Source organism: Rutidosis leptorrhynchoides, chromosome 1, assembly GCF_046630445.1.
Source record: "Rutidosis leptorrhynchoides isolate AG116_Rl617_1_P2 chromosome 1, CSIRO_AGI_Rlap_v1, whole genome shotgun sequence".
Lineage (NCBI taxonomy): Eukaryota > Viridiplantae > Streptophyta > Magnoliopsida > Asterales > Asteraceae > Rutidosis > Rutidosis leptorrhynchoides.
Genome location: NC_092333.1, coordinates 182,873,352 through 182,897,332, shown reverse-complemented (window position 1 = coordinate 182,897,332; position 23,981 = coordinate 182,873,352).

The window sequence follows — 23,981 nt, the reverse complement described above, 5'->3', positions numbered from 1 at the left end:
TGTAGCGCTGTTGGGCTTCTGTGCACCACTACCCATCATGTATTCGCGCTCTAACCTCCTAACATGATCGTCATGCAATTCGGAACACTCTGACTTTCGGTGTCCCTCCATCTGGCAAATGAAACACCTGATTGAGCCTAAAGGCACCACCGTACAATCTTGTGCCAAATGACCCCGTTCCCCACACTTAAAGCACGTGAGCTTGTAACCCTTCTTACTCTTCTTCTTCACATTCCCGACGCCTTCAGGCGTACTTCGTGCCCTCTTACCATGAGCACCATGTAATCCTAACCTTGCAAGTACATCTTCATCATCACTACCTCGAGGTTTGGGAAACCTCTTTTCAAACTCTTCCTTTACAACATTAGTCACTTGGTCTCGGACCATTTCCGTCATTTGTCCTTCGACCAACTCCTTGGTTACTTCCCTAACTTTGCCGGTGAACACCGAGACATATTGTTCAAACACGGCCTCAATCTTTAACGTTAACTCATCCTTCTCTTCGTGAATAGGCTCACTCGTTCCGCATCCATCTTCCGTTTTCATTCTAAGGAATGCAAACGATTAGATCACGAACATATAAACCACACGCACAACACCGTCCCATCTTGCTAAACACTCGTTGTACATCACTTGTTAGACATGATTTGCACCCTTAATAAGGTTTGCAAGTCCTTATTACGCCTACACGCCGTATCAACTTGTTAGTACAACGACCGCCTCACTTGATGTCATAAACAAACACAAACAAATTCCACGCACAACAACACACGCGAGAGTTATTACCATAACACAATAATATATTAATAATATCCGCATTACTAATATGAACGTTAGTCCACTTACAAACAAGGCACTAACTATAACCCATTCCGACCCGTAATCCTACAAGTCCCGCAACAAATAAGCACACACAAAAGTCTAAGTCTAGGCACCTATCTCAAGTCACCTAAATCCCTTAGACCATGCTCTGATACCACTTGTAACAACCTAACCCGTTAACCGACCAAAAACGCAGCATAAAAAAAAATTAAAACTGAGCTGTCCAGATGGGGTGCGCGGCGCGCACCCACACCTGTGCGCGGCGCGTACAGGGCCTGACAGCCCGCTGTCCACTTTTTCCAATTTTCGCAAAAAGATCTCTTGCTTCCCGAAACTTTTAGACCAAACGCTCTTCACAACAATTTATATTAGTTAAAACTAATACGTTCCAATAATAAAATGAGTTTTACGAGATCGGGCCCACATCGGCCGTTTTACGACTTTCGTATAAACTACAAGTTTTCGACCACATGATTTTTAGCACAAAATAAAGACCGAGCATGGCGATTGGGGATACGTTACCCAATCCTAATCAATCAAAAAGCAAGATCTTCTAAAGCAACTATGCGAGTCCACTAGTTCCCACGCTTACCCGAGCCACCGTCTCCAAGCAAATCTATAAAAATGTAAACAACGAGAGGGTAAGCTAATGCTTAGTGAGTGAGAATATACTACATACATATATATGCATAAAATGGACACGCCACACAATATCAAATAACACATACCGGATCATTCGAGCATATAGCAAGCAAAACTAACTTACCGTACAATTGCGATACCACTAGCTACAACATCAATGTAAGTTCACTCACAACGTTATGAACAACACTACCAAGCTGCACCCGAAGGGCTAGCTACAACACATCAATATCAAAACATAAGATAATATAATATCCCCGAACCTACAACCCAAGGCTAAACACTTAACCTTAACAATAAGATGACCGTATAAACCGAGTCACCATGAATTCGCTCTAACCGAAATTCACAACTTAACAATAAGATGATCGTGCAAACTGAGCCATCATGAACCTATATGTGAAGTGATCTCTATAACCGAGAACCGCTTCACCCAACCCGCACCCATCCTACACATACATATGCACATAGGATATTAACACTCACCTTTTCGCCTTGATGAATGCAACCGAGTAATTCCGCAGCACGTCAATGGAAAGTACCTAATCCATTATCACAAATACAATAACACACTTAGAGTTGATTTGCAAACCAACTCAATTCGACACTTAGTGCAAATTCGACCAATTGCACTTACAAACACCAAACGCGTCCAAACTAACCACTAATCACTAATCACAAGTGAAAATGGTCCTAATAAGCCAAAAGAACCCAAACTTAAGTGTTTAACACTTATCAATCTCAAAATCACCCAAAAACCCTAATTTTGACTCAATTCCAAAATTAGTCTTTCAAACACACCAAAAGGGTTCCAATACTTCCATAATCACTAAACCTAGTGATTAAACCCAATTACAAGTCATAAACAAGACCAATTTGTTCACCAACCCAAAATCCACCAACAATAACAATAAACCCGATTACTAGCATCAACAAACTCACTTCAAGAGTTTTAAATGGGTTTCTCTACAAATCAAGTTCAAACCCTAACTTTGAATATCAAACTAAACAATGAAATTCGGAGTTAGAACTTACTACAACAACCAAAACGTAGCTAGGAACGAGGTGAACAACTTTAAAACCCGAGACTTTGATCAATTCAAGCTCCTTCCTCTCCAAAACCCCAATTCTCTCACTAGAATTCTCCCCCTCTCTCTAAGATACTTGAGAGTGATGAATGGATGTGAAAATGATCCAAAAGTGGATCCAAACCAGCTGATAAGGCCTGAGATCTGGCCTCAAGTAAAAAGACCAAAAAGCCCCTCATTAAACTTAAAATAGAAAAAGACAGAATTCTATCGCTGGGCATGTGCGCGGTGCGCACACATTATTGTGCGCGGCGTGCACTCATGTCTGGGCAGATTCTGACCTTTTAACTTTTACACTATGCTTCAACCACTAAACGTACATCATTATAACTCTATGTACCATAAATATTTGGGTGTTACATGAAATCTTGTAGTCTATTAAAATTATGGAAATGATTGATTACGATAAACTAATGAACTCACCAACCTTTTGGTTGACACTTTTAAGCATGTTTATTCTCAGGTATGAAAGAAAACTTTCGTTGTGCATTTGCTCATTTTAAAGATATTACTTGGAGTCATTCATGACATATTTCAAAAGACGTTGCATTCGAGTCGTTGAGTTCATCAAGATTATTATTAAGTCATTGATAGTTTGATATATTATGAAATGGTATGCATGCCTGTCAACTTTCGATGTAAATGAAAGTTTGGCTTTTAAAAATGAATGCAATTTTTGTAAAATGTATCATATAGAGGTCAAATACCTCGCAATATAACCATATGTTATTGTATTCATCCTTATGGATTAGGACGAGTCTCTTCAGGTGGTATCAGAGCAGTGGTCTTAGCGAACCATGTCTTGCATTAGTGTGTCTAACTAGTAGTTGTTAGGATGCATTAATGAGTCTGGACTTCGACCGAGTAGTTGTTTGGATACATTAATAAGTCTGGACTTGAACCTGGTCTGCATGTCAAAAGTTTTGCTTACCATTCTTGGTCAAAAATATCTAATTATCATTTTCAGTCTCGACACGTCTTATTGCAATTATTGCATAGATGGTGTACAGACGAATTCATATCTTAGCATATCTGTTACTGTGAACTTTTCTTGATATCTTCTAAAGATTTCCTCCGTGATTTATGGAATTTTGGTATTATATATACATATGTAAATTATGTATTGGAAAGTACCAATCTAAATCCTATAATCTATTTCATATCAAAAATCATCTCCCTAAATATACAAGATGGATCCCGTATCTAGTTCAAATTCCTTAAACTCCGACAGCTATTCCGATATGGATATTCACTTGAACTTCGAAGACAGTGTAACCGGAATGGATCAACCAATTAGCCATCACCTATTCTAGATGAATTGGGGATGGGTTCGTAGCCTACTTAATCATTGGAGACAAGAAGAAGGTGATCCATTCCATCCCGCACATTCCCCTCTTAGCGAAGAATCTGAAGCACTTACCGGCGAACCTGTTCGTAATACTATTTTCTCTTTCATTTCCAGGGTATCTCGTCATGACTACATACTATCTCAAATTCTAGATCTTATTCATCCACTCGTCCGAACCGACAATCACCCCGGTGTAATAGAAGAAGTCAACGAGCTTCGCGCTCGGGTAGTGGCTTTGGAGAAGATGGTGCAAAGGTTACAAGCACCAACAGCAGCCTCGGCAGCAATAGTACCACCATCAGCAACACCAACAGTACCATCACCACCACCAACAACAACATCCGCATCCCACACTTCAACATCACAACCTATACCCCGAGCATCAACGTCATACGCACCATAGATACCAAATAGTATCAACAACAATAACCGATTAAGTATTAATCTATAACTTCATTGGAGAAACATCTTGTGGAGATTATGTAATCTCCAAAGTCTTAGAGATTATCTATTCTAGCCTTAACCATAAATCAGATGTGTGGACCGAGATGATAAAAGGAAAAGTAAAAACCCTGACAAGGATAGGTCACGAATTACAAGCTAAACTTGTTTTACCAGCAGCATCAATAGTACCGTCAGCATCACCAGCACAGTCAGTGCCGCCAGCATTGTCAGAATCAGCAGCATCTACAACATCACAAGCTCCGCCAGATCCATAATCACCGCAAACATCATCACTAATCAACAACGCGTATATTGTATAAATAAGTTATGAAGTATTAACTCATTCCCTCTAAAGAAATTATATGTATATATTATATATATATATGAATTTTGAGATCAAAATAAATCTTTTCGTACTAAGCTATTATGTATGAATTAAATAATGGTAGATACTACTCGATTAAATTCATATTACTAATATGCTAAGATGTACATCCTTCCTTAACAACTTAACCATCGTTAACTACGATCTCTGTTTCAACTCAATGAATTCCATTTCATAATAATCCAAGTGTATTATTCAATTATATGTTTGATTTTACACTTTCGATATACTCGAAACTCTCTAAGAAACATCATTCGTACCCTGCGAAGCTAGCAAGAGTTCTATGAGCATCATCATGATCCACCGAGGAAATATCAATAAGAATAAATAATAAAATATTGATCACAATAGTGAAATACTCTGTGAAGATTATGTAATCTCTAATGTTAGAGATTATTCATTTGTAGTTTCAGCCAAAAATCAAATGAGTTTAATTTAATATTAACTCATTTAATCTGTATTACATCTGAAGAAAATATACATACGTATATTTTCATAAAGGCTGTGATAAAATTCTCTTGTACAAAATATTATTTGTGAAATTTTTTTTAACGGGTAGGTAATACCCGGGAGATATATAAATTCACAATTAATATGTTACATTCTTTGATTCTGATTTAGCAAATCATCAACTATACTCACTACTTTTACAACGATATACATTCCTTCATAGAAATCAAAACAGCCGTTCTAATCCAAATTCAATTTCATATTCTAATCAGAATCCAAGCCAAGACTTAACAGAGGACATCACTCTTAAATCTTTACATCTTTCAAAGCTATACTTTGACTTCAAAATTGTGCTAGAACATTACTTCTACCCAGAAAATATTCGTATCATTTAAAATTCTAGAACATTATATGTATATTAACGATTACAATCTGTGTCCAAACCCTTCAAAATTCCTGAAGACACTTCAAATAATGAACAAACGAGATGATGATCCAACCACATGTTACCCACAGTCTTGCACCTGAAAAACTCTCGAAACCAAAGTCATAATTTAACACGTATCCGTGTCAGACCCTTTGGCATTTATTAAAAAAAAAAAATAACTTTTCAATTCCTTTCAAAATAGCCAAGTTTGTCACACCTCCAACAAAATCAATTTCGACTTTTCATCTGGATTAGCCTTATTAGAACCTTAATATATACGTTGCCCTGTATGTCATTGTTACCGGGGAACCGTTTATATTCCACCACATTAGCAGTAAACTTACCAGCAACCGTATTGATCTATGACTTTCCGAAAAATCATTATATTTATCGAAACCCCATCATTAACTCAGCTACATATTGTAACAATAAGTGCCATACCAACTACCGAGAATTAGCAATCAGTCTTTCGAATCTTGCAACGATTCTACGCCAACAGTTATATGTATACATATAACATCTACGTCCAAGACTTACATACTTCGAATGTGAAGTTTCTGAAAAACACCCTAAACTGCGAACTAGTTCTTCGAAATTGGAAAAAATGCTGATGAAGCAGCAAAAACTGTAAACGACATTAACAGTCAAAAGTTTGATGATAAAGAATAATGTGTTAGCAAACTCAGAAAAAGAGAAGGTTTGCAACTGGAAAATGGATTGAGCAAACCATGAAGGAGGCTGTGGACAAATCACAAGGACTAAACCTGCCTTCAAAGAATCCAAATGATTCAGTGTCTGCTGAAGTTATTATCGAATACCTTGCTCCTGACTATAAACCTTTACGGACAAATCTTCATCATCATCCATCGACGTTAGAAATTCTAAGATATCATCATATCTTTTATTATAAATATCCTTGATAGTTCTGAAGATATTTTCATAACTATTCTTATCTAAAATCATTTATCTCTTCGTGCTATCAGTGTTACATCATTAAGGGAACTGTTTTAGTTTCTAAAATCTGAAAAATTCAAAATTAAAATATGAATGTTTTTGAAGTAGTGTTGGGAACTGAAGCATGAGTTAGTATAATATAATGACACTTGATCAACGTGATTATATTACAGTAAGTCATGCTGAGTTTCTAATGGAACGTGATGATTCACATATCATAACGTCATCATGTGCCATGTTACACGACTGTTACATTCTACTAAATCTCTAAACAAAATCAAGAACATATTTTCTTGATAATTCTATCTTTTCCAGTGACTTCTGATAATTTGGCAAATGTTTCAGAAATATGAATTGAAGTATAAAAGATGAGAGTTGTGGAAATAATGGGACGGAAGAAGTTCATTTATAGTGAAATATCAGACAGAGAAATCAAGACAGATTATCGCATTTAACCAAAGAGGATCCTAATTTCCTAAATTACCGAAGAATCAAATCTAATTTCGATTTCAAAGATTTTCTTCTAAATTCCTTGAAATCCAAAAATCAACCGTGGCTACGTCACCGGTTAAGACAAACCTGAATTTACTCATTTCACTCTTTCGTGATAACTTCACTCGTACTTTTCACATAAACGAATTGTTTTATCCATATTACTCACTGATGATAAAACTCTAATTTCTAGCTCGTATGCGTCATGAAAACATACTTATTGTCAGCCATGACCATCCCAATCAAATTTCGGGACGAAACTTCTTTAACGAGTAGGTACTGTGACGACCCGAAAATTTTCGACCAAATATAAACTTAATCTTTATTTGATTTCGACACGATAAGAAAAGTCTGTAATACTGAGTCTCAATTTTTTTTTAACTATTTATATGGATTCATTTAACCTTTGATGATTCCCGACGATTCACGAACAATTAACTGTAAATAGATATGTGTGTGTGTATATATATATATATATATATATATATATATATATATATATATATATATATATATATATATATATATATATATATATATATATAATTAGAAATATAATTTGTTGTTGTTATCAAAATTAATTATGTAAAAATAAAATAAAAATATGATATTATGATAATTATAATTTAATACACATCTATATAAATAAAGTATATTAAATATATATTTTGTGATTTTGAATCTATTTAGTAAACGACAGTAACACTCAATTGTCATTCGATCGGTATTAAGCAAGTTAAATTAGAACTTACGTGATTTTAAAAATAAACGGTGATCCGAAGATGAGTGATATAAATTTTAAGCTTAATAAAAATGTATTTAGAATCTATTTGAATAATTTTAACACTTTTTATATTTTACTCAGGATCGAGCGTGGACAGTTGATTTAATAGTTTTAAACAATTAATGACCGTTTATTTTTTTAAAATAATGATTAGAATAAATAAAGATGTTTAATATAAAAATTTGGGATTTTTCTGTGTACTTTTATCCATTGTCAACGGAGCACAAATTTCAGTCCGTAAATGAAATAGTACACGACGGCTAATATTATCACACGTTTAAAATTATTAATTATTATTATAATATTATAATTATTATATAGATTACTGTGTGTTATAGTAATTGAATTGCAATATATTCTTCCCAAAACAGAAACAAACAAATCTCTATTTACCTTTATTTAGTGGGCATCTTTATTTACCTCTATATATATATACACACACTCCATAATAGAATGATTAGAGGCAAACACTCTCTTCTTCTGTCTATGAGTCACGATCAATTGCATCACAAGTGTTAGTTAAAGTTGCTGTGGACAACCAAAACACGACACCACTTCACCACCCTTTCTTCTTCATTTAACCACCTTCCATCACCCAAAACCTATCATCAACCATTTAATCGAACCATGTTGCTACTACTATAGTGTTCCTGTTTCAATTGTAAACCATGAAACCATCACAATAGTTACTGTTGACCTGCTGTTTCTACTTCATGTTCATTGCTACAGCTGTTTGAGAACCACCAATACAAACCATAGGTTAATTGCCTTGTTACTGTTGTAGTCGTTCGAAGGGAATAAACCACGACCCAGCATCAACCTTTAAATTCGTTTCCACTTCGGTATGTTTCTGTTTGATTCGTAAACCACCACCATCGACCACCTTTACTATCCTCTTCATCTTGATTTGTTATTGTTTAGTTTGCTTTTCGAATGCCATTCAAAACCGTCACCATAACTCCTTCAAGAACACCACCAAAACACCACTTCATTATATATTTTTTTCTCTTATATGGCTCGATCACTACCATCGGCTTACATCGATCACAACCCACTTCACTATTCGGTCACTCAACACCACAACTATCAACCACCCTCACCAAGCTTCTACTGTACGTTATCTTTTTCAATTCGCTATTACACAACCCAAAACACCGCCATAACTTACCATTGTTGCCACTCTCAACCCATTGTTTTTCACCACCACTGCTATAAACGTTTTATTTTTTTCTCTGTTTCAGCTGAACCAAAACTCAACAAATGAACACCCCACTTCTGCTTTTGCTGCTGCTATTTCGTTCAAATCATCACCAAACCTATTAAAGTATTGATTGTGAACGGCTACTGTGATAATACATAAAGTATTGATGCAATATTAAATAAATGCAAAGTAATATTAGTGGCAACTTAAATTAAATAAGTTAGGGGACACAAGTGGCGATGAAACCCCACACTCATATAACAATGCAGATTACGAAGATTCCTTGATTGGCCACCATGTTTCATTTTCTATTTGAACCAAAAACTTATTGGTATTGTTGGGCTTAAGAACGCAAACATGGGAAATATATATATTTTTTAGTATTCTTGGGCCGTAATAATTATAAGGTTTTGACTATGGACTTGTTTTGGTAATTGGGCTTAAGTAATTCCTAAACTTGGGCCGTGACATAGTTGAGATATTAATTGGGCCACGTTAGATATAATATGGGAGATGTTGAATAGATGATGACGTTATAAATTGAAGATGATGCACGAATTATTGGATTAATATTGATATTGATATTGTATTGTTGAATGACCATTTGATTGAGCTGTGATTAAGAAGAAGAATAAGGAAAGCAGAATTGGAAGAATGGTTAAGGTATTATTGGGTTAGCGGGAGGTCGCGGGTTCAAACCCGGACTTGGGCATTTTTTTAAGGACTACTTCTTTGAGGTAGTAATTTTTACTCTATTTATTATTTTGATTATAATTATTATTATAATTATTATTATAATAATTATTATTATAATTATTATTATTATTATTATTATTATTATTATTATTATTATTATTATTATTATTATTATTATTATTATTATTATTATTATTATTATTATTATTATTATTATTATTGTTATTATTGTTGTTGTTATTATTATTATTATGATTATAATTACAATTATTTTTATTATTATTATTATTATTATTATTATTATTATTATTATTATTATTATTATTATTATTATTATTATTATTATTATTATTATTATTATTATTATTGTTATTGCTAATAATATTATCATCCCTAAAAATATGATTTTTATCATTTAGAAAAGTATGATTATTAGTAATATGATTATCATTTATATTATTATCATAAGTGTTATCATTAAAATTAGTATCATCAGTAATATTAATATTAAGATTAATATTACTATTATTATTATAAGAATTATTATTAGTATTATTAATTAGATTATTATTAGTAGTATCATTAGGATTAAAACCATTATCATCAATATTAAAAATTATTATTATATTTATCATTATTATTAGTATTATTATCAAAACTATTAATATCAGTATCATTACTAAATCTAATTATTTTTAGTATTATTATTATCATAAAAAGATACAAATTTTTATTTATTATTATTAATATTATTTTACCAAATAAATAACTATATAAGAATATATTTAATACATATCACATAACAACATTAATATTTTCATAATAAATACTAATTAGTTATCTAAAGTATATCAAATAAATATAGCTAATTTAGTTATTAATGAAACATACAAGTTACTAAAATAACAATTACTAATAATACATAAACTTGTTCGATTACGATTATATGTGTTAATATATATACTTGATATAGGTTCGTGAATCCGAGGTCAACCCTGCACTTGTTCAGTGCCATCGTATGCATATTTTTACTACAAAATATCGTATTGTGAGTTTCATTACTCCCTTTTTAAATACTTTTGCAATATATATTTTTGGGACTGAGAATACATGCACTTTTATAAATGTTTGATGAAATAGACACAAGTAATTGAAACTACATTATATGGTTGAATGATCAAAATCGAATATGCCCCTTTTAGTTTGGTAATATAAGAATTAGGGAACAGACACCCTAATTGACGCGAATCCTAAAGATAGATCTATCGGGCCCAACAAGCTCCATCCAAAGTACCGGATGCTTTAGTACTTCGAAATTTTATCATGTTCGAAGGATGTCCCGGAATGATGGGGATATTTTATATGCATCTTGTGAATGTCGATTACCAGGTGTTCAATCCATATGAATGATTTTTATCTCTATGTATGGGATGTATATTTATGAGAAATGGAAATATGAAATCTTGTGGTCTTTTAAAATTATGGAAATGATTGATTACGATAAACTAATTAACTCACCAACCTTTTGGTTGACACTTTTAAGCATGTTTATTCTCAAGTATGAAAGAAAACTTCTGCTGCGCATTTGCTCATTTTAAAGATATTACTTGGAGTCATTCATGACATATTTCAAAAGACGTTGCATTCGAGTCGTTGAGTTCATCAAGATTATTATTAAGTCATTGATAGTTTGATATATTGTGAAATGGTATGCATGCCTATCAACTTTCGATGTAAATGAAAGTTTCTCTTTTAAAAAACGAATGCAATGTTTGTAAAATGTATCATATAGAGGTCAAATACCTCGTAATGTAACCATATGTTATTGTATTCTTCCTTATGGATTAGGACGGGTCTCTACAACTAATACCTCAAGGGACTCACATAACATAGAAGTAGAGATCGTTTCTTCTATTTCCCATTTTAGTCGTCTTGATCACATGTGGTATGAATCACATGCTGCAACATTTCTCCTTCACAATGGAGGTATGTCTTCAAATCAATGTTGCACAGATGATAGTTCAAACATACTCAATGTTCAAAACTCGAGTTCATTTATCTACTCATAAAACTCTGAAAAACTCACATCTGGATACTCATGGCAGATAGGTGAATTCTGAATATTCACATAATATTTGTACACTTACGAATGTGGCGTCTAATTATCTCAATCTTGAGCTCTCAATTGTCACTAAAAAATGTGCTTAATATACACCACTTTTTCATTTGTCACATGAAATGGAATTGATTACCCATGTGAGTGGGCTAATCTAGTATCTGTCCGACATACTTTTCTCGATTCGCAACACAAGAACGAACAATAAAACAAGGATTAGAAAAAAAAAACTTATTGCATTGGATATAAACAAAAATTTGTAAGTACATTTATTAAAATAGTATATTCATCATAATCTACGCAATCTTTGCGACCTAACATGCTTAACAAATGCATCTCTAGGTATAGGTTTGTCAAAGGATCTACTACCATATCATGCATAGATATGTACTCCATACTTACTCCCTTTCTTGCAATCTCGTCCTTCGAATAATTGTACTTTATGTCAATGTGCTTTGTTTTACAATGGAACTTGGGGTCTTTTGAATATGCAATGGCAGCCTCATTATTAGAGTATATCAATGCTCGATCAATGGTATTGCCAACAACCCCCAAACTACTCAAAAATCGATTAAGCCACACAGCTTCTTGTACAGCAGCTGAAAATGCCAGAAATTCAGCTTCCATTGTAGACAATGCTATACATGATTGTTTCTTGCTACTCCAAGATATAGCCCCTTTGTTTAACAGAAAAACAAAGCCAGAGGTGGATTTCTTTCATCCATATCTTGTAACATCCCGCCTTTTCCCGTCTACGTTCCGTTAATTAATTTGAAGTCTGTTATTTAATTATAACATCTCTCATTTACTCTACGTATTTAAGGTAATTCGTTTGGTTAATTCACGCACCCGTATTTAAACTCAAGGGACCAAAGTTGTCAAGTGGGCAAAGTCTTGACTAGGTCAACTAGTCAACCATGGCCTCTCCACCATTCATTCACCACCTCCTCTTTTGTGATACTTCAACTTTTTCTCTCAAACACCAAATCAAAGAATCATCATCCATTTTGAATCTAGCAAGCGTTCTTTAAAACAAATTACCTATTTGGAATCCTTGCAACTTCCTCTTCGAATCCATACCAACTTCATCTCGTTTGGGTAACTTTCTAAAAACACTAATTTTCTTATTCTTGATCTTTAAAACTTAAAAGTGTGTTAATTAGTGTCTATGGCTCAGGTCTAACATGATTATGTGATTTATTTGCTTGTTCTTGCTATTTTGATGTAACTAGCTTAGACTTGAAATATGACTTGATTAATCTTGAGTTTGGTTGATCATATGTTGTTAGATGTTAAAAATGCATGTATTAAATGTGTTAATAGTATCACTAGCTTCAATTTGGTGTGTAGGTTGACTTGGAAAAGCCTCATTAACATAATTAAGGATTTTATGATTTTTGGTTAGGGTTTGGTAGCCTTAAATGTGATTTTTGATGCATTAAAAGCCTTGCAATGTTGTTTGTAAGTGTTTATTAGTATTGTATGCGTAATTACCTACGAAACGACATATGATACGTGTGTATTAAGTTCCCAAATCATCTTATGCATTTTTATGAACTTGAAACCTTGATGATGAGCGTTAAATGATCATTCGACGAGAATTCAATTTTTTTAAATGATGTTTTTGTTTGATGAAATGTGTTTAGTTGTATTCCTCATCAAAATACCTTTCCAACGATATAAGATACGTGTTTTGAATGTTTACGGTTCATTAGTTACGGTTGTTTGAAGTTGGATTTGTGCATTAAGTGTTCAAACTGCCCAGATTGCTGAACAGATACCCTGAGCGGCGCTCCAAACCCTTGAGTGGCACTCCGGGCCCCGGTTGTCCAAAAGTGCACATTTTTGTTTAATTCTAACTATGCTACGCACCTCCGATTAACATGAAACTTGTTCTAACATGCTCATATATTATTATTAGACTTAGAAAAATAGTTCGGGACCCGACCCGAACGTGTTGAATTTTTTGTTGACTTTGACTTGACCAAAGTTGACTTTTGTTCAAACTTAACCAATACTTGTTTAAACCGTTCTAATCTTCTTGTATACTTGATTCTTGCATGAAACTTGACAACTTGATTCACATGCTTTATAATCGAGTCGTAATGAGCCATAGGACTAATTGAACAACTTTGACCGATCGTGTTTACCGATATTGATACAACCTATTTGTTTAGGTCAAGACTAGAATTGTTCTTTGCACACGTTTAATTTATGAAGTACCTATTTTACCCGTGCACTCAAGGTGAGATCATAGTCCCACTTTTACTCTTTTATACTTATACTTGGGATGAGAAAACATAAACGATTTATACTTTTATACTTTGAACACAAATACAAAAGAAAAGATACATACGAGTTAGAACAAATATCCTCAAGTCCAATTATCATTAGTTAGACTTGTAGGGTGTAAGCAAGAACTTATGTTGTGTGGCCATACGGGTTTGACGAACCCTCTTTCGGACGGATGAAATGTATTTTTGGTATATAGTGTAGGTTCTAACACTATTATGTAGAGGTAAGATTCAGTTAAGCTTTGGTAATTGAGTGCTCGTGATACAAACAACATCTTTTGGGATGTATACACTTTGATAATCACTTTATATTAAATCTTGTGGTTCAATACAATATACTTACTAAACCTATGATTTCACCAACGTTTTTCGTTGACAGATTTTCTATGTTTTTCTCAGGCCGTTGAATGCTAAGTGATACATGCTTCCGCACTCTACTTTTTGATACTTGATTGGATGTCGAGTATACATGCATACATGGAGCGCCTTTTGACTTACTTTAAATTGTGTCGCATAGGTTTCATTTGTACTTTAAACGTTGTATTATAATTAGTCATTGAACTACTTTTGTATACCTTGAAACATCCATACATTTGAAATGAATGCGACATATTTTGGTCAAATGTTGTTTTGAATACTTATGACCACATAACGGGACCTAAGTAGACGGCGCCGTCAATGACGATTTTACCAGGTCGCTACAGATGGTATCAGAGCGTTGGTTGTAGGGATTTAGAGTTCATTGGTGTTAACCCCGAGTCATAGGGTACATTAGTGAGTCTAGATTACAACCGGCATATAGACTTGAAGTAAGAATTACTTGACTACTTGTGCATTTATACTCGAACTCTTCTATTCATATCTAACTCTTATTCCATCTTAATCTCACATTGTTTAATTTGATTGACACGCCACCTTGACTATATGAAATAATGTCGAATGCACATATGAATTAGGGTAATATAATTGCCGGGATTATGTTACGGTGACTCATATGGATGTTCCGACATTATGACATAAAGAATTTAAGGCGGGTCAAGGAAAATTTCTCTCTATCTTTAGTATTATTTAGAATACTAATAAACGATATTCTTGTGTCTTGAAGGAATAATGCCTCCTCACCAAGTTCCACGTAATGAAACTCCTGTACAAGCTCTTCAAAGAATGATAGACACCGCCGTAGATGCGGCCATGGCCGGGCACTCTTCCAACAACAATAACAACAACCACAACAATAACAACAATGGAGCCGGTAATTCAAACGAGGGATGCTCCTACAAAGCTTTCATGGGGTGCAAACCTCACACTTTCGATGGGACCGGAGGACCGGTTGCTCTTACTCGATGGTTTGAGCAAACAGAAGCCGTTTTTAGCATAAGCGGTTGTCAGAACCAAGACGAGGTTAAATATTCCACCCACACTTTCGCCGGTATCGCTCTCACATGGTGGAATACGTATGTACAATCGGTGGGTACCGATGAAGCCCACGCTCTCTCTTGGTCCGATTTAAAAGAAAAGATGATCACCGAATACTTTCCGCGCGAAGAGACTCGAAGGCTCGAAAGAGACCTAAGAAGTTTGAAAGCGTTCAGAAACGACCTCAACGCTTATAATCAATGGTTTGCTGAGCTAGCTCTAATGTGTCCAAACCTTGTAAATCCCGAGCCTCTACGAGTTGAACTTTACATGGATGACCTTTCTAAGAGAATCAAACATGGGGTAATGTCATCCAAACCCGCCAACCTACAAGAAGCTTTAAAGATGGTCGCCAGTTGATTGAAATGGTGGATGAAATCGTAGTATCGGCACCTAAGGTCGAGGTTAAATTGGGTGGCAACAAGAGAAAATGGGAAGCCACTCCATCAAGCAACAACAACAACAACAACTTCACCAAAAAGCCTTTCACTCCCGACGGCAATAAAGGTTATGCTGGAATTTTGCCGTATTGCAACAAGTGCCACAAACATCATTTGGGTGAATGTGGAAAGCCGTTTTGCATCAAGTGTTAAAGAAGGGGCCATTTGGCCCACGATTGTAGAAATACCGCCCCCGTTGCTCAAAAGGGGCCCAATGCACCAAAACTGGGCGTTTGTTATGAATGTGGCCAACCGGGTCATTATAGGAATGCGTGCCTAAAGAGGAAATCTAACCCCAATACATGCGGCCGAGCTTTCAACATCATCACCGAGGATGCCCGAGATGACAATTAACTAGTCACGGGTACGTTCCTTCTCAACAATTCTTATGTCTCTTGTTTATTCGATTTGAGTGCCGATAAGAGCTTTGTATCTAAGACCTTGACTCATTCTTTTCGCACTCCACCACTCCCACTAGATACTACTAATACCGTTGAAGTGGCCAAAGGGAAACTATTAAGTGTCAAAAAATTTTATCGGGGGTGTACGTTAAACTTAATGGGTAAAGAGTTTGAAATTGATTTGATACCTATAGAACTAGGGAGCTTTGATGTAATAATTGGTATGGATTGGTTAGCCAAAACGAAATCTCAAATCCTTTGTGATCTTAAAGCGATTCAAATTCCTATCGAGAATGGTGAACCCTTGATTGTCTATGGCGATAATAGTTGCACCGGACTCAACCTCGTCCCGTGCCTTAAAGTTGAAAAATATCTTCGTAATGGTTGTTTCGCGATCCTAGCCCACGTTAAGAAAGTTGAGACCGATGAGAAGCATATCGATGATGTGCCAATTGTTAGTGACTTTTTCGATGTATTTCCAGATGAATTGCCGGGTCTTCTACCTCATCAACTGGTTGAATTTCAAATTGATCTTATTCCGGGAGCCGAACCCGTAGCACCCGCACCGTATAGGCTTGCTCCATCCGAAATGCAAGAATTACAAAGTCAAATTCAAGAACTACTTGACCGGGGTTTTATCCAACCTAGCCATTCACCATGGGGTGCTCCGATTTTGTTCGTTAAGAAGAAAGATGGATCCCTACGAATGTGCATTGATTATCGTGAACTAAAAAAATCAACGGTTAAGAACCAATATTCTCTTCCATGCATCGACGACCTCTTTGATCAACTATAAGGATCTCGTGTATATTCAAAAATCGATCTCCGCTCGGGTTATCATCAATTAAGGGTTAAGGGGGAAGATGTCTCCAAAACCGCTTTCCGGACTCGCTATGGTAGTTACGAATTCCTTGTCATGCCATTTGATCTAACTAATGCACCGGCGGTGTTCATGGATCTTATGAACCGCGTGTGCAAACCGTATCTCGACAAATTCGTTATTGTATTCATCGATGATATCTTGGTATATTCTAAAAGCGAAGAGTAACACGAACAACACCTTCGACTCGTGCTCGAACTCTTGAGACAAGAATGACTCTATGCCAAATTCTCCAAGTGTGAATTTTGGTTGAAGGAAGTTCAATTTCTTGGTCATGTTGTAAGCGATCAAGGTATTAAGGTCGATCCCGCAAAAATCGAAGCCATTAGCAAATGGGAAACCCCTACTACTCCTACTCACATTCGTCAATTCTTAGGACTCGCCGGGTATTATCGTAGGTTCATCAAGAATTTCTCTTTGGTTGCTCATCCTTTAACCGCGTTAACTCACAAGGGAAATAAATTCGTTTGGGCAACAGAACAAGAGTCCGCATTTCAAATCTTGAAGAAAAAGTTAACCACCGCTCCTATCTTATCTCTCCCTGAAGGCAATGATGATTTTGTTGTATATTGCGATGCCTCGAAACATGGTTTTGGGTGCGCATTAATGCAACGAAAGAAGGTCATTTCTTATGCCTCCCGAAAATTGAAAATTCATGAATGGAACTACACAACACAGGAACTCGAACTTGGACCCGTTGTCTTTGCACTCGAAATGTGGAGACATTGTCTTTATGGGACCAAAAGTACTATTTTCACCGATCACAAAAGCCTCCAACACATCTTCGACCAAAAGCAACTAAACATGAGACAACGACGGTGGATTGAAACCTTAAACGATTACGATTGTGAGCTTCGTTACCATCTCGGAAAGGCAAATGTAGTAGCGGATGCCTTAAGTCGAAAAGAAAGAATGGTGCCTCTTCGTTTTCGAGCTTTAAACATTACCATCCACACCAACCTCCATAGTCAAATTCGGGTAGCCCAAGACGAAGCCCTCAAGGATGAAAACATTTCTCTCGAACGCTTGAACGTTCTCGCCTCTCGATTCGAAGTTAAGGAGACCGAACTTAGATATTTTGTCGAAAGAATTTGGGTGCCTAGTTATGGGGACTTGCGAAGCCTTATTCTAGACGAAGCCCATAAGTCAAGGTATTCAATTCACCCCAGTGCCAATAAGATGTACCACGACCTCAAACAACAATATTGGTGGTCGAACATTAAAAGGAATGTCTCTACTTATGTTGGAAAATGCCTACTTCCTAGCCAAGACAATAGGCGATTATGATACCATTTGGGTTATTGTTGACCGTCTCACTAAATCCGCCCACTTCCTAGCCATGAAGGAAACTGAAAAAATGGAAAAACTTGCACAACTTTACATTAAAGAGACCGTAGCCCGTCACGGTGTACCATTATCGATTATTTCTGACCGAGATGGCTGTTTTGTTTCTAGATTTTGGTGTACTTTACAAGAAGCGTTGGGAACACGATTAGACATGAGCACCACATATCATCCACAAACCGATGGACAGAGTGAACACACGATTCAAACTTTGGAAGATATGTTACGAGCTTGCGTTATCTAATGACCCGTCCTAATCCATCAGGACGAATACATTACATTTGGTTACATAGCGAGGTATTTGACCTCTATATGATACATTTTACAAACATTGCATTCGTTTTTAAAAGACAAACTTTCTTTGCATCGAAAGTTGACGGCATGCATACCATTTCATAATATATCCAACTATAATTGACTTAATAATAATCTTGATAAATTCAATGACTCGAATGCAACGTCTTTTGAAATATGCCATTAATGACTCCAAGTAATATCTCTAGAATGAGCAAATGCACAGTGAAAGATTTCTTTCATACCTGAGAATAAACATGCTTTCAAGTGTCAACCGAAAGGTGGTGAGTTCATAGGTTTATCATAAAACAATAAAATTCATCATTTTGATAGATCACAAGATTTAAATGCTGCATGGTACAAATGAGACCGAATCCTACACCCACCTGTAATGTACATGCGATATCTTTTAAATACAGCACACCTTTCTCGTGTACGAAATCCATTATTCATAAATCTTAGTAACCGTACACATATCTCGTGTACAAAATATAATACACATAACCTGTGTATAAAAATCATTCTCTCGATACATAACATTCACATCAATTGGTGGCAATTATCATGTCCACATAATTCAATGGTGGCAATTATCATGTCCACATAATTCAATGGTGGCAATTATCATGTCCACATAATTCAATGGTGGCAATTATCATGTCCACATAATTCAATGGCGGTAATTATCAAATCCACATAATTCAATAATAATCCGCAGAACTTCTGTCTGCATAATAATTCATTCGAGGAATGTTTTGCTTGTGTCTATCTCGTTAACCATTTATAAAAGCATTTCATGTATTCGCAGTTCAAAATATATTTCAAAAGCATTTAATAAAGCAGTTGTAAAAACAGCGCATGTATTCTCAGTCCCAAAAATGTAAAGAGTAAAAGGGAGCAAATGAACTCACAATACTGTATTTTGTAGTAAAATTACATATGAAGACATTGAACAATGCAAGGTTGGCTTCGGATTCACGAACCTATATCATTTGTATATTTATTAACACATATAATTGTAATCGAATAATATATTTATTATTAGTGATATATCTGTTATTTTAATGTTTTATGAGTTCCACTAATAACTTAAATATATGTATTTTATATATCTTACTTATTATAAAAATAATAATAGAGTTAGGTCATATATATTAGATATATTTTTATGTAACTAATATTTATTTGGTTAAAATAATACTGATAAATGAAAAGTCGTAATATCTTTATAATAATATCAGTAGTTATAATAATAATAATAATACTCATTTAAAAAATTAATGATAATAATGTTAACGATTCCATTAATGATGCTAATAATAATAATTTTAGTAGTAAAGGTAATCTTATTAAAGATGATACTTTTAATACAAATAATAATTTTAATACTTTTAATAATAGGGGTGATAATAATAATAATAGTAATAATAATAACTATAATATTTATATTAATAATACTTTTACTAATAATGATAGTAATAAGAATATTAATAGTAATAATACTTATAATAATAATAATAATAATAATAATAATAATAATAATAATAATAATAATAATAATAATAATAATAATAATAATAATATAATAATAATAATAATAATAATAATAATAATAATAATAATAATAATAATAATAATAATAATAATAATAATAATAATAATAATAATAATAATAATAATAATAATAAGTCTACCTTAAGAGGAAAAGCTCCAAAAAGAAAATAAACTGCCTCCGCCCGGGCTCGAACCCAAGACCTCTCGCTTTCCTAACACGAACCTAAACCATCTGAGCTATCACGGGTTTTCTGGAATTATCCCGCATTAGAATCTAAATAACCCTCTATCTATCAGTTTTTATTTCTTCTTCTAAAAACCAATTCATAATCGTGATTCATTCATGATCATCATAGCTCACAGTTTATTATTCATCATCATTATCACGGTCATCGTCAATAACATAATACTATAATCATCTAACATCATCTAATATCATTCGATCTCCATCATTATCAACATCATAATATCCTACGTTATCATATATCTTGAATCATCATCGTTACTTATCTATCATTATCATACCATCGTCACTATCTTTTATCCATCATCATCGACTTTGTTATGTGTATCAACTTATCATTTTATGTATTATCTTTTTCAATTTATCACCATCATCATCTATACATATCATGGAATAAAAATAGGGGAAGCCATCGATTTGCAACAGGTAATGGATTTTATTGAAATAATAAAGTTTGTTTCATCATCATAGAACCCCAATGGCTTTGTACAGGGCCGTCTCGCTAATTTCGGAGGCCCTGTTCGGAACTTAGAAAGGGCCCCTATATTTATTTTTTTTAATACGTAGAATTAAAAATTTTCATTACAACCGCTGCAAAGTGTTAGTCTCAAATAGTTGTCAACTCGTTATAGTTACACTATTATTTATATAAAACCGTAATCATAACATTTTTTGTAACTATGTAATTAGTCAACTTTTTATAGTCAATACTCACATTATATTATTTTTAATACCTATAAACGTCAATCTATTAAGTCTTTCTTGTTAGATGATAAACTGCAAGTAAGATATTCCGTTACAATGTACAAATAAATGAATTATTACATAGGTTTTTCAAAATTTGGGGCCCTTAAAAATTTGGGGGCCTGTGCGGCTGCACACTTCGCACATGCACCGAAGACACCCCTGGCTTTGTATATCAAAGTAACCCAATTAAACTTACAGGAGCCCATATCTACAAATCCAATTGCTTGAATAAATTGATTCACTAACTAGCCCACTAAGTAAAAAAACTGTTTTCGATTTATCATTACAAGAATGTAAACGGCCCAATCCAAGTACCTAGGTTTGATCTAACACAGAAGGAATATACGTGGAACTCAGGATTCGGTTTTTGGAAAAATGTAACAGAAAGGAAGAGACAAATTGTACTCCATTCGACCAGCTGTAATTCCATAAAGGATTTCAATTCCTTTTTCATTTAAATAGTCAAGTAGTGGAAAGATTGTGGGGGTTTTTAATTGATGTTGTCGGCCAAAAGCAAAAAAAATAGCACCTTTTTATATTTGGTACTCGAAGTATAAGCATAGAAATAATTACGCACTCCTCATCAATCGTTATTTTTATTCATCTCTACCATTTTCTCTTGTTCCAGGCTTCAGAAGACAAAAAAAAAAAAATGCAACAACATGGTGGTGTCCCGGCTGATCGAACAGCAACAAAAGGAAACAGAAAAAGAAACGCAATTGATCATTTAATGGTAGCGATGTATGGTTGATTAAAAACCATGAAAAGAGTAACGGTAGTAGCAGCAGCACAGGAAGTAGCAGCAGGTTTGGTTTTCGAAAGAAGATGGTGGTGTCGGTTGGAAGTTCAAGGTGGTGAGTCTTAAACGGGTTTTGATTTTTGTGGTGGCAATTTAAGGTGGTGGTATTTATCGACTGGAAAACATGTTATAGGATATCTTAATCATTATCTTTAATCATTATTGTTGTTACTGTTATCAGAAGAAAAGTAAATAGGTGTAGAAGCCGTTAGTTGGTTTATGTGGTTGGTTGTTGTACGTAGTCACGAAGATGAATTTGTTTGTGGTTTTGATGAGGTTGTCAAGCAAGCAGGCCACACAGGTGGTGGTTCATGCTTTGGTCAAGAGAAAAGGAAGGAAGGAGATGAAGAAATGTAGTGATGGGTTGAAAAGTATAAGAACAGAGGAAAATGGATTCTCCATGTAATATCTTTTTCGTTTCTTTGAATTTCAGTATGTACTTATATAGAGTCATGGTCTAATGGGTGCATCTGCTATGATTGATCATACTGCTAAGTGAAGTCGACGTATAACAAATTGGAGACACAAAATATTCTCGCAGGCAAAGAAAATAATGGATGAGATTGACTGCTAATAGATTCTTGGATTCATTCTGTGATTTAAAGTCATGATTTATACTAGAGAATAAATCATCTACAGATTGATAATGATAGGAAATTGATTTTGATTCTCTTAGGATGAAATACGTAATTTTTTTTATTTATAAATGTATATAGTTGTATTAATATAAATATATATCAGTATATATATTTTTATATATGTATATCTGTATTATATATATATCTATAAGTATTTATATATTTGATTATATATAATTCATAAACTTTAATATTTATAATGTTATTAATAATAAATACTAATACTAAGAAAATTATTAATAAATATTCGAACTACTGATAATAATAATAAAAGTAATAATAATGATAATAATATCAATAATAATAATAATTGTATTAATAATAATTATAAATAGTAGTGATATTAAGAATCATAAAATTGATAATTTTAATAAGTTTACTAATAACAATCATAATAAAATGATAACAATAATATGTTTATTAATCCTAATAATAATACTACTTATCATAATATTGTTGATAATAATAATATTAATAATTTTAATAATATAATAACTTATGTCAAATTTCATATATATCTATATATCTGTATATTGAATATATAAGGAATCATAATAACATTAATTATACAATTTGATATCTAATATTAATGAAACAGATAATAATAATAATAACAACAGAATTAATAATGATAATAATACTAATATTAATAGTAATACTTGTACATATCAAATTTCATATATACTTTATATGATAATATTAATGATACATATATTGATAATAATAGTGAAATTAATGGTAATAATATTAATAGTACAATATATTACTATCAATTATATAACTTATTGAATATTTAATATTTATAATTTACAATATATATAATATTACTTATGTATAGAATTTGTTTATACATATATATTTACATATTTATTTACACACAATTGTTCGTGAATCGCCAAGAGTAGTCAAGGGGTAAATGAATACAGGAACACAATTCAATATTTTTGAGATTTCAACATTACAGACTTTGCTTATCGTGTCGAATTCATATAAAGATTAAGTTTAAATTTGGTTGAAAATTTCCGGGTCGTCACAGTACCTACCCGTTAAAGAAATTTCGTCCCCGAAATTTGATCGAGAT